The sequence below is a fragment of the Lissotriton vulgaris genome, chromosome 9 (assembly GCF_964263255.1).
Source record: "Lissotriton vulgaris chromosome 9, aLisVul1.2, whole genome shotgun sequence".
Lineage (NCBI taxonomy): Eukaryota > Metazoa > Chordata > Amphibia > Caudata > Salamandridae > Lissotriton > Lissotriton vulgaris.
This window is the reverse complement of record NC_141697.1, coordinates 690,136,252-690,151,019: the sequence shown is the minus strand read 5'-3', so window position 1 is coordinate 690,151,019 and position 14,768 is coordinate 690,136,252.

Genomic DNA, 14,768 nt, shown 5'->3' with positions numbered 1-14,768 from the left:
AACTCCCTACTCACTCTGCACTCTCTAGCACTCCCTACTCACTCTGCACTCTCTAGCACTCCCTACTCACTCTGCACTCTCTAGCACTCCCTAGAACTCTGCACTCCCTAGCACTCTGCACTCTCTAGCACTCCCATGCACTCCCTATGCACTCTGCACTCATATAAAACGACCGCAGTGCTACAGCCTTACAATGTTTTGTTCAATAGTTTCTGCACTTTGTAGTGAAACTGGCACATACACACTCACCGGCACCTGTGTGCTATCAATTTCTGAAAAGATGCCATACTTACTGTACATATGCAACCCCTAAGATCAACCGCACACAAACGAAGAACATTCACTAGGGACAGAATACGTCTCTAACCCAAAATGAAGGTTTACAGATAAATTCAATGCAAAATCCGTCATTGAGATTTCGTTTAGATGTTTGCCAAAGATTTCTGTGTGGGGGCATTAGTTTAATTATATTCAGAGCGGGCTCAAAACTAGACTTCATACATCTACCAGAGCTCGGTAAAGGGTAAGCAGTTCTATTTGGAGTCACAATCAACAGTAACTTTAAAGACAACGGTCTCCAGCCGACTCTGCACTATAACCACTGGCGCTTATTTTAGTAGAACAGCTCGAAAGTAGCTATAAAAAGACGTTTTCGAAATGATGGGCGTTTAATGCGTTCGGAGCAATACAGCCAAGCAGAAAAGTAAGATGCTGACCAAAGGAGGCACAAAAAAAGCATCTGGTATATAACCCAGTCAAGGCAATCCCTACTCAGAGGGCACCAAGAAATTGTCATCAGGTTGTGGTAAGCTTGCTCCATATTCCCTGGTCCTGTTTCGTCCTCCTTACCCAAAGCCATGTTAGATCATGTAGTAGTAGGTCATGCTCTCTACACCAAGGCTTATGCTCTCAGTGATCCACAGTCAGAGATGTGACATACTTCTCTTGATCTGAAGTATCATAATACAAACACCATCTCATTATTTTTTACTGGGTCCTTCAACCCAGTGTACATGCACACACGGGTCTTACCATGCGGCGAAACAAGTCTTTAACCCCTCAGCAGACACCTCATGCAACTTCGCATCATTAAACCATCAGTGATCTCCTAGGTCATGGGTACTCACAAACTTTCTCTCGGGGGCCAAATTGAAAGTGTGGTTTGTGGCCGAGGGCAGCACCTGTGGGGGCGGGGTCAGTGGGGGAGGAGCTAGAGGGGAAAAAAATCACTGCAGTTTCAAAACATTACTAGACAATGCTGTATTTCCAAAGCAGTTGTAACTACGTGGAGCACATTTTTATAACATGTTTTTTTTATCAGACAATAGCAATCTTAAGTGGGATTGCATGGCAATTTGCAGTAACCGGATATTCAGTACAGACTTCAGAGTCCCAAAAACAGGCATCATTTGGCAATTGGTGGGCATAGAAAGACAAACACACATATGCCCCTCAAACAGCAGAGCCAGTGCACATTGAGGATAACGAAGGTATGTGTGGCTTGACATTTATATTTAGAGCAAAACTAGCTGGCAAGCAACTGAGGGATGTCTCTTTACTGCTGGGATGGGTTTAGCAGCGGCTGGGGACAGGATTCATAAAACACTGTGTGTAGAGTTTAAAACAGCTCCAGATCTGCTGCGCTTGTTTCGTGTTATGACTATAAACAAAGTAAAATGAAAACGCAAAGGGGTCGTCAACAAACCACCCCCCCACGCCCCCCCCTCCATCCGCCGCCGTCTGCGGGAGGAAAGCAAAAGTGTGCTGAATTCAGAAATTGAGTTTCTCTTCACCTAGGGATGGCGTGAAAATGCAGCCATTCGTCTGCCGCTGACAAGACATATTTTACATTACAAACTAACTGCACATACAATTTGTGGCCGCTCGTGGACGGCGGCACGCGGCGGGTGCCTCTCACCACAAGGCTTTGCTTTAACACAGTGCAGATTATCTCCTGTGCTCGGAGAACAACTTTAACACGCTTAGTGAGGGGTCAGAGGCCAGCGAGGGGAGGCGCATGGTAAAAATCGTACACATTGTAATACAATCAAATAATGTAACTGAACATGGCTCCTTTTTCCCCTCACTCACACCCCCTCCCCCTCGTAAGAATGGAAGGGCCACTTTAATTTTTAATTTCAGGTCGAGTTCCATCAGTTCACATTCCTTGTAAACCCCCAGGAGAGCGCAGTGCTCAGAGGAGGGGCGTGCGCTCTCTCGACCCCCAGCAATGCATTGATGATGACTTCAGTGGATTTGTGGGCCCTGAGAAGCCTGAATGTGAAATCGAATCACTCGTAAAGGCAACTTGTCTGGAAGTTGATCTCAAATAACAGACACAGCAGAATTCACGTAAATATCTGTCAGAAAGTGGCTGTACAACCCTTCTCTTCGACCTTTGACTTTGCTGACTGTTTTAGATTTTTTTCTACATTCATCGTCAAAACCTGAAAATTGAACAGTGAATATCTGCGTTGGTGTCTTTGTTATATCATTTTTAATTTTGAAGAGCATTTCCCGCCACTGTCGTCCTCCTGAACTACGGGCTTTTTGCAGAGTACATTTTCACGTAGCTCATGGATTTGATATACAGAGTCAAATTTGCATGTTTTTACTTACTTTTTTTCCCAATGATTGTGTTTAGTTATGCCAGTACCACTGTTTCCTTGTTCCATAAGCTTTTTACTTACAGGGGCTGCGAGGACGTCGACTTCGTCACGGACACAGGAAGCTTTAAAAGTCAGCTGTAACAGCGCAGCGCTAGTTACAGCTGACTTTTAAAGGGTCTGTGCTTCGCGCCGTGTGTGACGTCTCTGAAACTCAGGCCAATGAGGTAATGCATAAACAGAGGGTATTGAATACGTATGCTCCTGCGTTCGGCCATCTTCTCTGTTTACAGGTAGGAACTCCTAAACATACACGAGTATGTGTATGACTCGTATGGCAAAGAGGTCCGCGGGCCGCCAGTGAAGGCCAGGCGGGCCGCCACTGGCCCGCGGGCCGTACTATGAGTACCCCTGTCTTAGGTCATATAAACCGTGATCATGTTAAGGAGCAAGATCTACAAGAATGCCTGTGTGTAACCTTGAATAACGTGATTCATTCATGCCCTACGCAAGTGTGCGTGATTTTGTGTGACGGTCTGGTAGCTCCTCCTGGGCTGACACTGTGTGACCTGCAACTAAGATCTGGCAACTCCCTTATGCAAAAACACCTTGTGACTAGGGTGTCCAACCTAAGTCCAGAAAGGATCCATAGCAAATGTTCAAGATATAACCACTATTAAACCAGTTGAACTTCGATTCCTTGCATGCCTGGATCGCACCCCTGGACTCACGCTGGACACCTCGCCCTGTGCAACATTACAACACTTAGCAGTCTCTACTACTGAGCAGACACTTTGGGTGATATTGCACCAGATCCTTATCTTTAAACCCCAGGCAGACGCCCAGGGTCACGAGGTAGCAGTCGTGTTACCAGGCGCTTCCTGTCACCATGGTCACCATTATCCCTGTCCTTTAACCGCCAGATGCATTCTGGGACTTATAGTCCTGATTCAATTAAACCCAGGTCTCCCCTTTAACGAAGTGACTTGCGAAAGGGGGGCTTGGGACACGGTGACGAGGAGCGTCTGGTCGCCCTCGATGCCCCTTCCCCTGCCCCATTCTTACTTGCACACGGTCGGGATACTTCTTGCGGTTCTTCTCGCCCTCGGACCGCCGCTTCTCGAACGGGTGCTCCTCCTTATATACGAACTTCATGTTGGGGCCGTGCGGGCGCTGGGGCTCTCCTGGCTCGGTGTCGGTGCTCTCTGTACCTGGGGGGGGGGGGGGCGGTGGGGGTGGGTCTCCTGGTTCGGTGTGGTTCCTCTCTGTACATGGCTCCGCAATACCTACAACAACCGCGTCACCGCCCACCAGCGGCGCCGCTTCCGCATTCACAGACGGAGCTGCGCCAGCGGCGTAACCCGCCATAGACATGGAGAGAGGACTGAGCGTTACCTCTCCTTGGCGGACATCTTGGAACGGGATGACCTCGCATTAAAGTATTATTAAGGACGGAGAGGCGGCACTTCCGGGTCGCACTAGGCAGCGGCCCGGCAACGAATTCAATGCCCTTGGGTCGCGGCGGTGATTTTCGAGGGGCAATGCCGGGTGGGCACCGGCTGATTTAAAATCACAATAAATCGAGGTGGGCACTCGATATTAGGGCGGCAATGTCCCCTGCAGGGTGGGCACCTGCTAGGGGACTTTCAGATCGGCACAAACGGGTCCAAGGGGGGCGGGGAGGCACACGGAGGGGGACGGGAATGGACAGCGCATATGAAATCACTTTTAGTGAAAGGGGAGCGAACGGGAAAAAACGAAACTCCGCCCATGGAAAAAATCTCGGGAACGCCCCCGAATCTGGTCCGGCCTTGACGGACAGATCTCTGTTCCAATGGCTAGCCTCCATATATGGAGCTAGCCAATGGAACAGAGGGCGTATTCCGAGTCCCTTACTGAAGACTAGAGATTTCTCTGGGGGCGGAGCTTACGCTCCGTTCCCCAGGCGAAACCTAAAAAGCACAAAAGGTGGCAAAGTGGTGAGAGAAAAGGCTAGAAAAGCTATAGAGAAACAGCAAAGAAAATTCACAGAAAGTGGGAGAAAAGGCACAAAGAGAATAAGCACAATACACGAGGGAAAAGGCACAAAAAGTCACAGACAGTGAGTGAAAAGGCAAAAAAATGAGAGAGAAGGCACAAAAGTCACAGAGAGCAAGAGGGTGAGAGGTGAAGGGGGTGCCTCGGGCTGCAGGAGTGTTGTATTAAGAGCCTTGACCGGTCTGAGGACTAGTTACAAGTAAGTCCACTGGGGCTGGGCCTATGCACCTGCTCAATTATATAGAGGATGATCCATCTTCATAGAGTTCTCTTCTGTGCCGGCTTTACCTTGTAATTAGCAAAAGATCTGACCACCTAGTTTCAAACCCTGCTATTTATTTTTACCAGCGGAAAGACCAATGGAAGTACTTTATCCTGATCCTGGCTATTTAATTGCCTTTACTTTAAATTTTTTTAACATCACTCTTTAAACATTTAAATGCATGTCAAAAACATAAGTAGATATATCAAATAATCATATAAATCAAAACAACTGCAAAACATTCATAATGACATTGACGGTGTAATGTGATTTTGTACACTTTGGTGTAATATGATGTTGTATACTCATTTGATTAATGTCATTATGAATGTTTTGTATTTGTTTTGATTTATATGATTATTTGGTGCATCTACTTATGTTTTTACATGCATTACCAGTTGATAAATAAAAACCAGAGGCAGAATCTTGCCAACAACCTCTAAAGAAAATATACATATTGAGTTCTTAAAAAATGTATTGAATGTATAAGATGTCCTATTCAAAATTGAAATGGGGCACCTGAAGGTTACAAGACTCACAACTGTTGTTAAGTAAAGGTTTGTGAGAATGAGAAAGTATGCTAATTGCGTATGGCTGTGCGAACTACATTAATACCTTGAGCTCATCTACAACAGGAATGACATGAGCTCCAGAAGGGAATTCTCAAAGGGTAGAACAGAATATGAGCCGGCAACTCATCCCCTTACCTGCTGATGCTTATTGATACCAGTAGCAGTGTGATCAGATATAACCCTGGATTCTTGGTATGTGACACCAATGGGATAGCTCACTGGCAACTAGATTTACAATGTTTGATAAATCTCTTACGAGTTTCTGATAAGAATGAGATGAGAGACCTGTTCTTATTACACGTCATGAAATGTAGCATCTGGCTATCCATAACCGCTTCACTCACAAAGGAAGGGGACTGCTTCACCAAGGAAAAGAATACCCAAGTGGTACCTTCAACACAGTTACAGTGGTTTTGAATGAGGCCACATAAGTAAAAAAATAGTAGTTCAGGCGGGCTATTTTTCTTAAATGTCATAGTCTACTCTTCGGAAATACTTCAGCAGTTATTATGGCGATTTTCCCACTCTGAGCTAATACGGTCGCTTCCCAGCATCAAATGGTATTTTGGTGCAAGTCAGTAACAATTTGTGTGCTGCTCTGCACAGGAGACACAGAACTCGATTACAAATACATCCTTACAATATGTTTTTGGGTGTCAAGATAGCATACAACACAGGAAACTGATAGATAACATATCTTTATATATCAATATATAAATTCCATATGGAATGATACTGTACCAAACAAACAGAAATGACATACAAAGACAGCTGGTATAAAAATATATACACACACACAGTAATGAGTGTAAAAACTGAATAAAAATGATTGTTCTGCAGAAGATGTAACAAAAAAAGAAAACAAGAAGCAAAAGCACTTGGTACCTTTCACTTTGGAAGACGATTTCTAGCAAACAGGTCAGTTTTATAAATACATAGGAAAAACATGTCAAACTGGATCCTTGCACAAGGTCTTTGATGAGCATTGGGTTCTTGAACAGATGAATAACAGAGGCGGTGGATACATAAATCTGTTGTCTGGGCAGTGTTTGATACAGAGAAACTATTTTCCAGATGTGAACGATAAGCATTACAAAGACAGAGAACATAGGGTAATTCTGTGTACTTCCTGTTAGAACAACACTCTCCCTTACTGCTGGAAGCCAAGAAAGGTAGGGAAGGATTCATTGTGATCTACAGCTAGTTCTTCTCAATCTTACTCATAAGTCTGTCCCCTATATTGATAGTCTACTAATGCTCCGGGAGACTACATCTGTAGTCTTGGGTTGTATATTTATACAATTCATGTGTTCTCCTCACAAGATTCATACAAATGGATTCTAACTGTCACATGCAATGGAAACAATTCACAAGTATTTGCTTTTACAAATACTCGTTCTCTAATGTTACTCCCAAGGAAAACAGCTTAGAATTTTACTTCTAAGAACCAGCTTTTGCCAAAATTAGCCAGTCGTGCCTTTAGTAAAGGCCCTTTAAAAAAAAAATCAGATGAAGTTTTAGACCTTCTTTAAAATCATAAGCAAGATGAGACTATATCTAGGGGTCATGAGTATTGAATGAAAATCTAGTGATCACAATGAATAATAAATATTTTTCTTTTTAACTTCACTTTTTTTCGAATATTTCTCCAGTATTGTTCGAGTGCTGCGAGTAAGATATAAAATTTTGGTTCCCACTGTGGTGTTGCATCTGAAGCGGGTACATCCACTGCCGATTCTGGTTGAACTGCCCTCAAAGTCAACTTAGTCTCAAAGTATTAACACCAGTTGAAGTCTTAAACTCTTCATCTGCTTTCAGCCAATGTAAAAACCAAGGCGTTATCTGAAACTGCGAGTCAATATACACTGAATAAACAAATGTGTGAAATGTTTCTATAAGGCACTTTTATAACTGATTTCATTTCAAGCTGCTCCCCTTCGGTAAAAGAAATGTAACAGACAAGCCCTATGGATTGCCGTTGTCTCGCTTTATATCTATTCATATTATTACCTTAGGCTGCTTGCTTGATCTAGAGAGAAGAGAGGCCCAATCCAGAAATGCTATCATTTTGGATTTACTACAAAGATTGTGAACTAATTTCAATAAACATTAACCATGATTCACCAGCGGTTGTGTAGCCAATGGTGGAAAGCATTACTCCTTTGATTACCCTCGGATGTATTCAGCCCCGCCCCCCAATATGCCCATAAACCAGCCCCGTTGCCTATTGCAATGAATTTTCTACAATTCATTTCCACGGGATTTCTAGCAGACACGGCAATGATTTCCTACACTATGCCTATCCATATTTAAAGTGCTTCAGAATATTGTGTCAGGGAGAACAGCAGGCACTTGCACTGAATCTTTGGTAACGGATATTTGTGCTTGTGATCGAACTTTGGCATAGCAGCAACACTTCAAAAGTCTTCCCAAGGTGTTGCTTCACGTCACAGAATGTCATTAGAGTCTAAGATGAATGACGTCATACGGAAGTAGACTCTTCTGCACTACTGATAATTGAAGAGTAACGCAGGTTCTAAGTCACGTAAAGGGGCAGCTGCCAAACCTTTGCTTTACAAGGCACTTTTCTGAAAAGAAAAACAGGCCAACTATTAAATTAAAATACAGCAATTCTCATAGCTTTCTAACGCTAGATTGGGCAAGCAATGGTGAGATGAAGCTGTATTTCTTTGAAGACAGTATGAGTTAATTCAACAATTAATAGAGGTGTATAGTGCACCTTTAATCTATTTCACTCACATATCTTCAGGAGGTATATAATGGATTAATCTTCCTATTCTCGCCTTCCAAGACACAAGCAATTAGAGGGGAATGGGGTCTATATCAGTCATCAATCCAATAAGAGAGTTTTTAGAACAATCAAAAAGGAATAGTCGTCATCAATGGCTGAAGAGAGACTGGATCCGGGTCTGCCGATTGGAAACCACCTGCTCCTTACTGGAGCTGCAATCCTAGAGCAGTTCTGAAATAAGAGAGAGGCAGCAGAAGCCTGGTCAGCCTACAGGAGCCCATGCACTTTCTGGTGTGGAAACAAATCTCTCTGAATTCAGAGAACGCAATCTGTCCATTTTAAGAAAAGATGGTCTTGACATTTCAGCTAAACAAAATCAAGGTCTATCACAAAGCCTATGAGAAGGACATCTCATCTGTTATGAAGTAATCTTGAACATAGTTCTGAGGGAGTTGCTAATCTATAAACCCAAGTGGTGGATGAAGACTTGTCCCAACACTTCAGACGGCATACACAAGCCGTGTAGGTCAGCAGTGGAGACCCCACAAAACAAGTAAACTGGATGCTGAGCAGCTATGACAAAACAGGTCATAGGAGAGCTGAAAAGACAAAGACAGCAAAATAGAAAAAATAAAACAAAATATCATGTTCAAAATTAGTTTCCAACCTAATGCTTTGATTAGGTCTTGGCAAAAGGAGCAGAAGGAAAGATTCCATATCTCATTGACTATCAAGAAAACAGAACTCTGCATTAGGCCTATAGACAAAATAAAGTGGGGCTAAGGACACGCTCAAAGGATGTATTGGCATGCCTTGGGCTCCGAAATGTTAAAGTGTTGAGGCAGTCTGAAAACCATTCACTTGATGGCACAGTGCTCCCAATATCTGCAAAATGAAGGAAACTAAACTTAATTGTGCAGGTTGTAAACAAGCAATGTTCAATGCAAAGAATAAGCAAAATGCACTCATGAACTTCTGAAACTGCAACAGCAAGTTTAAGGGAATGGATAACATTACATAGATCTCAGGGAAAGGATTATTATTATTAAACACTTATAGAGCGCACAGCTACCTCCAACAGAAGTGTCCCGGCGCAGTTTCCTAAAAAAAACGGTATGCTACAAAAATACAACCAAAACATGGCAGAACAGTTAATTCAGTCGAAACAGCCAGGTTTTTAAGGCCTTTCTAAAAGGAGATTCCTTTTCTATCCTTCTGAGTTCCTCCGGCATTGAATTCCACACCATGGGGGCACGTACAGAAAAAGCACGGCCCCCTTTCCTACTTTTAGCAAATCTGGGAACTTTGAGAAGGTTTTGACTGTTCGATCTCAAAGTTCTTGTTTGTAATTATCTCTGAATTATAACTCTGAGATACTTAGGGCCAGTATCAAGAAGGGCTTGATGAGCCAGAATCAGGGTTTTGAACAAAACTCTTTTCTTTATGGGCAGCCAATGAAAACTTACCAGATGGTGGGATATACTATGTCTTACAGGAATATTTCTGATGATTCTGGCTTCCGTGTTATGAATAAGCTGGAATCTTGAAATCAGGTACTCAGGTAAACCAATAAAAAGACTATTGGCATAATCCAAGCATGAGGTAATGGCAGCATGTACCACCAAATGCCGGCAATCCATAGGAAGGTAATGTAAAAATCTACGCAAGGTTTTCAATTTCCAAAAACGCACTGACGACAGCTGCGCAATATGGTCTTTTCCTGACATTTCTGTATCCATTTTAAAGCCTAGATTACGAACCGATTTGGCCGGGATCGGGGGAGAGTTAAGAGCAGTAGGCCACCACTGCGCAGAGTGCATCGGAGATTTATTGTTTAAAAAGAGGACCTCCGTCTTTTCAGTATTAAGCCTCAAGCAGTTATCTGACATCCATAACACGATGTTTAACAGACAGTTTTTGAAGCCAATCAGATGCCCCCCTCAGTTTCCTTAAAGGAGAACAGTTGGGTGTTGCCTGCATAGCTGAAAACCCTCACACCACACTTCTCAACTATTGAAGCCAAAGGAGCCAGGTAAACATTAAAAGGAGTAGGGCTCAGGGCAGAGCCCTGAGGGACTCCGCACAACAGCCACTTGGTTTCGGAGGTAAATGGATGTAACGCCACTTGATGCGAGCGTCCCTCAAGAAAGGTCTGAAACCAGGACATAACCAAACCTGAAGCTCCAAGGCTTTCTAATCTGTGCAATAGGATCTTGTGGGACACTGTGTCAAATGCTGCGGAAAGATCTAACAACACAAGTATTACACAGTGTCCCTGATCCACAGATTCCCTTAAAGTTTCAGCAACTTCCAGCAGGGCAGTTGTCAGTGCTAGACCCTTTTCTGAAGCCTGACTGTGAATCATGCAGCAGGTTATTAGATACCAAAAAATCAGACAGCTGCCTCTGCACTTCTTTTTCCAAAATTTTAGCAGGAGCTGAGAGAAGAGATATGGGACGATAATTTTTTAAGACCATAGGGTCTGTACTTTCCTTTTTTAAAATGGGTTTCACCAGGGCTTTTTTCCTATCAGCCGGATAAATACCAGTCTCCAGCGATGGATTCCAAATTAAATTTAATGCTGGGTTCAGAGCTGAGGCCAAGATCTTATAAAACCTTGCCGGCAAAGGATCAACTGGGGACCCAGATTTGACCCGTTTTAGGTCAACTAATGAATGTTCTGCATCAAATGGCTCAAAACAACACCACCGTTGCGTGTTACCCAAAGGGGGAGAGAGAAACTACCCACCTTTATGTGGAGGGAACGAGGCATAGATTTCTAAAATTCTCGTGAAAAAAAGTAGCCAGACTATCACACAAGGCTTTAGAGGAAGGAATAGTGCTTTGTGCTGCCTGGGGATTTGTAAAGCTTTCCACAATCCTGAAGATTTCTTTTGCGGAATTATTAGAGGCCTTAATCGGATTAGAATAATACTCTTTCATACTGAGGCATTTCCTCCGATGAAAAGTAAAAAGGGACCTCCTATAAATGATCTTCGCTTCAGGTGAATAACCCCGTCGCCAAGCCCTTTCCAATTTCTTACAGGCACTCTTTAGTTTTTGGAGTTCATCAGTAAACCAAGGGGCAGAAGGGCTTTTTCTAACAGAGGTCCTTCTTACAACCGGAGCCAGCTTATCCAAAGTGGCAACTACTGATGTCTCAAAGGTAGTAATATCATATGAGGGGTCTCCAGTTAAAGAAAAAAGGGGATTTTTCCCACTCCATACCAAAGTTGGCAAGGGTGAAATTCCTCCAATTCTCCATCTCCTTGGTAGGATCAGAAAGAAAGTGTGAATGAGGATACAGAATTAAAGAAACGTTTCAAATAATGATGGGTACTGCAAGAATGGAAAGTGTATTTAGAAGGCCAGGCAAAAAAAAAGTCGTCAAGAGGAAGCGGTCGGTTAGAATTAAGAGCATTTGAAGAAATGGACAAGGAAATTAACATTACGGGCGGGTGGTAAGAGAAAATGGATAGCTTACGAGGTATGGGACTAAAAGGCCAACTTTCTGAGCCTGCAAGAAGATGGGCCGGAAGGTGAGCTTTAGGAGCGTGGAAGCAGAACTGAAAGGTTTGCTTTTATGATAGACTAGACCAGGTATTCTGGAGTTGACAGACAGGTCCTTTTTCCACCGTATGTACTGACAAACTTCATAAGTTTAACACCTGTTCTGGTTTTCAGAACGGTTCAACTGCACACAGAAGGAGGAACGCTTTCTTGTGTTCCAGTATAGGATTAGTGTGCAGTCTCTAGCAGAAAGCAGTTTAGCTAACATAAATGATACTATGTGTAAAACTTAATTCAGTTCCGTAAGTTCCTAATTTTCTGCATTTACTACATTTTGTGTGCTGCCAATTAAGTCACTGTATACTCCTAGGTAAATGCATAATTATAGTCCTACTTTCATGTTTGTGTAATGTCCCAATTTTTTGTTTCAAGATCTGGTCACCCTGCATTATGACCCTGCAAGAAGGGCTGCAAGGATAAGGACTTAGGAGCTTGAAATGAGAATGACTGGAGGAGCAGTGTCAAGGACAGGAACTTGATGGTTAATGACTTAAGTGTAGTCTGCATAAGGAGTGAGAGAGGACAGGAACTGGAAAACCAGTAAGGACACTAGAATTTAATAATAAGGACATTGGAGACCGGGATAGAATGAGGGCCTAAAGGATGTATGACTATAACGATTGGAGTTGATCTCATAGCATGTAAAATCAAATGATATGAGAACTATGGACGACAAGAAGGTTTTAAGCACCATGGGCTCAATAAGGAGAGCCCCAGAGGGGTAAGTGCTACTATACTCAAAGGTTCGGAATTTAGGAGGAGTGATAAACAGCACCTATGAAAAAAATTTGTAGATCAGTATTAGAAGCGTGCAAGAAGATGGACTGAAATGCGAACTAAAGAACAGTGCTCAACAGAAGGACAGAAGCCCCAGGACCGTGCTTGAAAGATCAGCACTGAGTGTGCAAGGACACAAAATGGACAATGCTACACTAAAAATCATTTTGGGGTCACCAGTAAAGGTATGGTAATAGTCTGATCCAAGGACCGCACTAGGAGTACGCAGAGAGGGACTGGGGGTCAGCACCAAGAGTATGCAGGAAAAGAAATGTAAGGTCACAAGTAAAGAAGTGTGATGGGGAGGACTGGAAGTTCTTGCAATAACGGTGTGGAGAGAGAGTTTTGATAGCAATGAGGTTGTCAGGACAGAAACTGAAAGCATTGGGATGTGAGGGCAAGTATCAAAAAAATGGGAGGGAATTGGAAGGTTAACATTAAGTATAAGTATAGATACTGGAGAAAGTCACTAAACAGGTTGGTTGGAGAAAGGCTGAAGACAGCAGTGTGAGCATGTGCAGCATGGGATTGCAATTTGGCTAGGCAGTTGTGTCAAGACATGGATTGAACAAGAGCATGCATGAAGAGAGTTTGGAGGAAAATACTGTAGAAGTGCAAGAAATGTAACTGGAAACCAACACTAGGAGGGCGCAATGAATATTAGTGGAAGATCAGCTTTAAGGAATAATCAATGAAACAGACAGTAAGGTCAGTATAAAAACCAAAAATTAGAGAAACAAGAGTGCAATCAGCGTCAAAAGCGTTAAAACAAAAAGGCAGCAACGGTGGTGGTCGTGAGTAAAGAGAATTCCAAACCAAAAGGAATCATGTGTGACCATTTCCTTCCTACTCACTTTATGATGGTGGAAATTGTAAGCTGGAAAAGCCATTCATCACTGCTGAGGTGGGCCAGTGATCAGGAAGCAAGAGAACTGGGATCTCCATGAATAATAAAAAGATATCTACAAGTTTAACTGCCTTCTTTCAAACAAGCTGTGTAGAAAACAGAAGGGATGATCACAATGTACTGTTGAAGTGCTTCCAGAGTCACCGAAAATGTGGTGGGCTTTTTTTTTCGAGGAAAAGATGTAGAAAAATATGGTCATACCGGGTTTCGGTGTGGCCATTGCTGACAGCTCTTTTGGGAAGGAGACAGTTCTTGTGTGCCAAGGATCATTATAAACTTACTGTTCTGTTTATGAAATGGAAACATTATTTGCCTTTTGCAAATTATTGATACAATGAGATAGGCTTTTTGAAGGGCTTGATGCTGAAAGCAAAGATGGTGTCAAGATTAACCGGAAAATGCGCTATTTGTATGAAGGCAATTAATTAATAGGCAAATTCAACCTTTAGTGTTATCTTCTTGTAGGTTAAAATTAGATGACCGTAGCTTTAGACAAGTTACCATACAGTGTTGGGATGCAGAACTATCTTCATCCAAGTTCAGTTTCATTTCGGCAACAAAGTGTCTCCCTTTATGGACGTGGCCATTTTATACCAGTCGAGACGATTTAGCAGCATTGTCACCTTGGGCAAAGCTACCAACAAGAGAGGATGGACCTGCAGTATTGTAGTCACAGCTTTCTCAAAGTGCCCATATGTTAAAATGTGTATACTGCAGAATAAAAAGTTACATTTCCTGCAAGAAATCTTGGCTCATTTTGATTGAAGAGGTCGAAGAGGGAACAGAATAAAGTTTTGCACGGGCAAAATGTTCACTACAGGCTTCTGTAAGGATTACTAAATAAAACCCTTTCTTCAATAACACAGCTTCCTTTTCTTGAGCGCAATAAAATGTCTTCTCTGATGCCAGGGGGACCCCAAACTCTGAACATTTGATTTTTTTTTATAGGTTTTGACTTTATTTTCCAAAATTGCATGTTGAAACCAAAAGCCCAACAATCTTTGACCTACCATTAGACAATTTCTCTCGCCTGTTTTTTTTATTTGTTTGGTGTTGGCTACTTTTTAAATACTTTCCATGTTTCTTCAACAGTCCTCTTTTTATGCGGGTGAGATGTTTTTCTTACATAAGCAGGGTATTATTTACGATGACTGAACTGGTTTGTTATATGTTTGAATGTTCTACCATTCATTTATTTCACTGCTAAAGGCACGTTTGATGGGCTATGGGTGACAATGGCGTTTTGAGCATTTAGACGCCAAGCCTGATTGTAGGACAAGTGTTA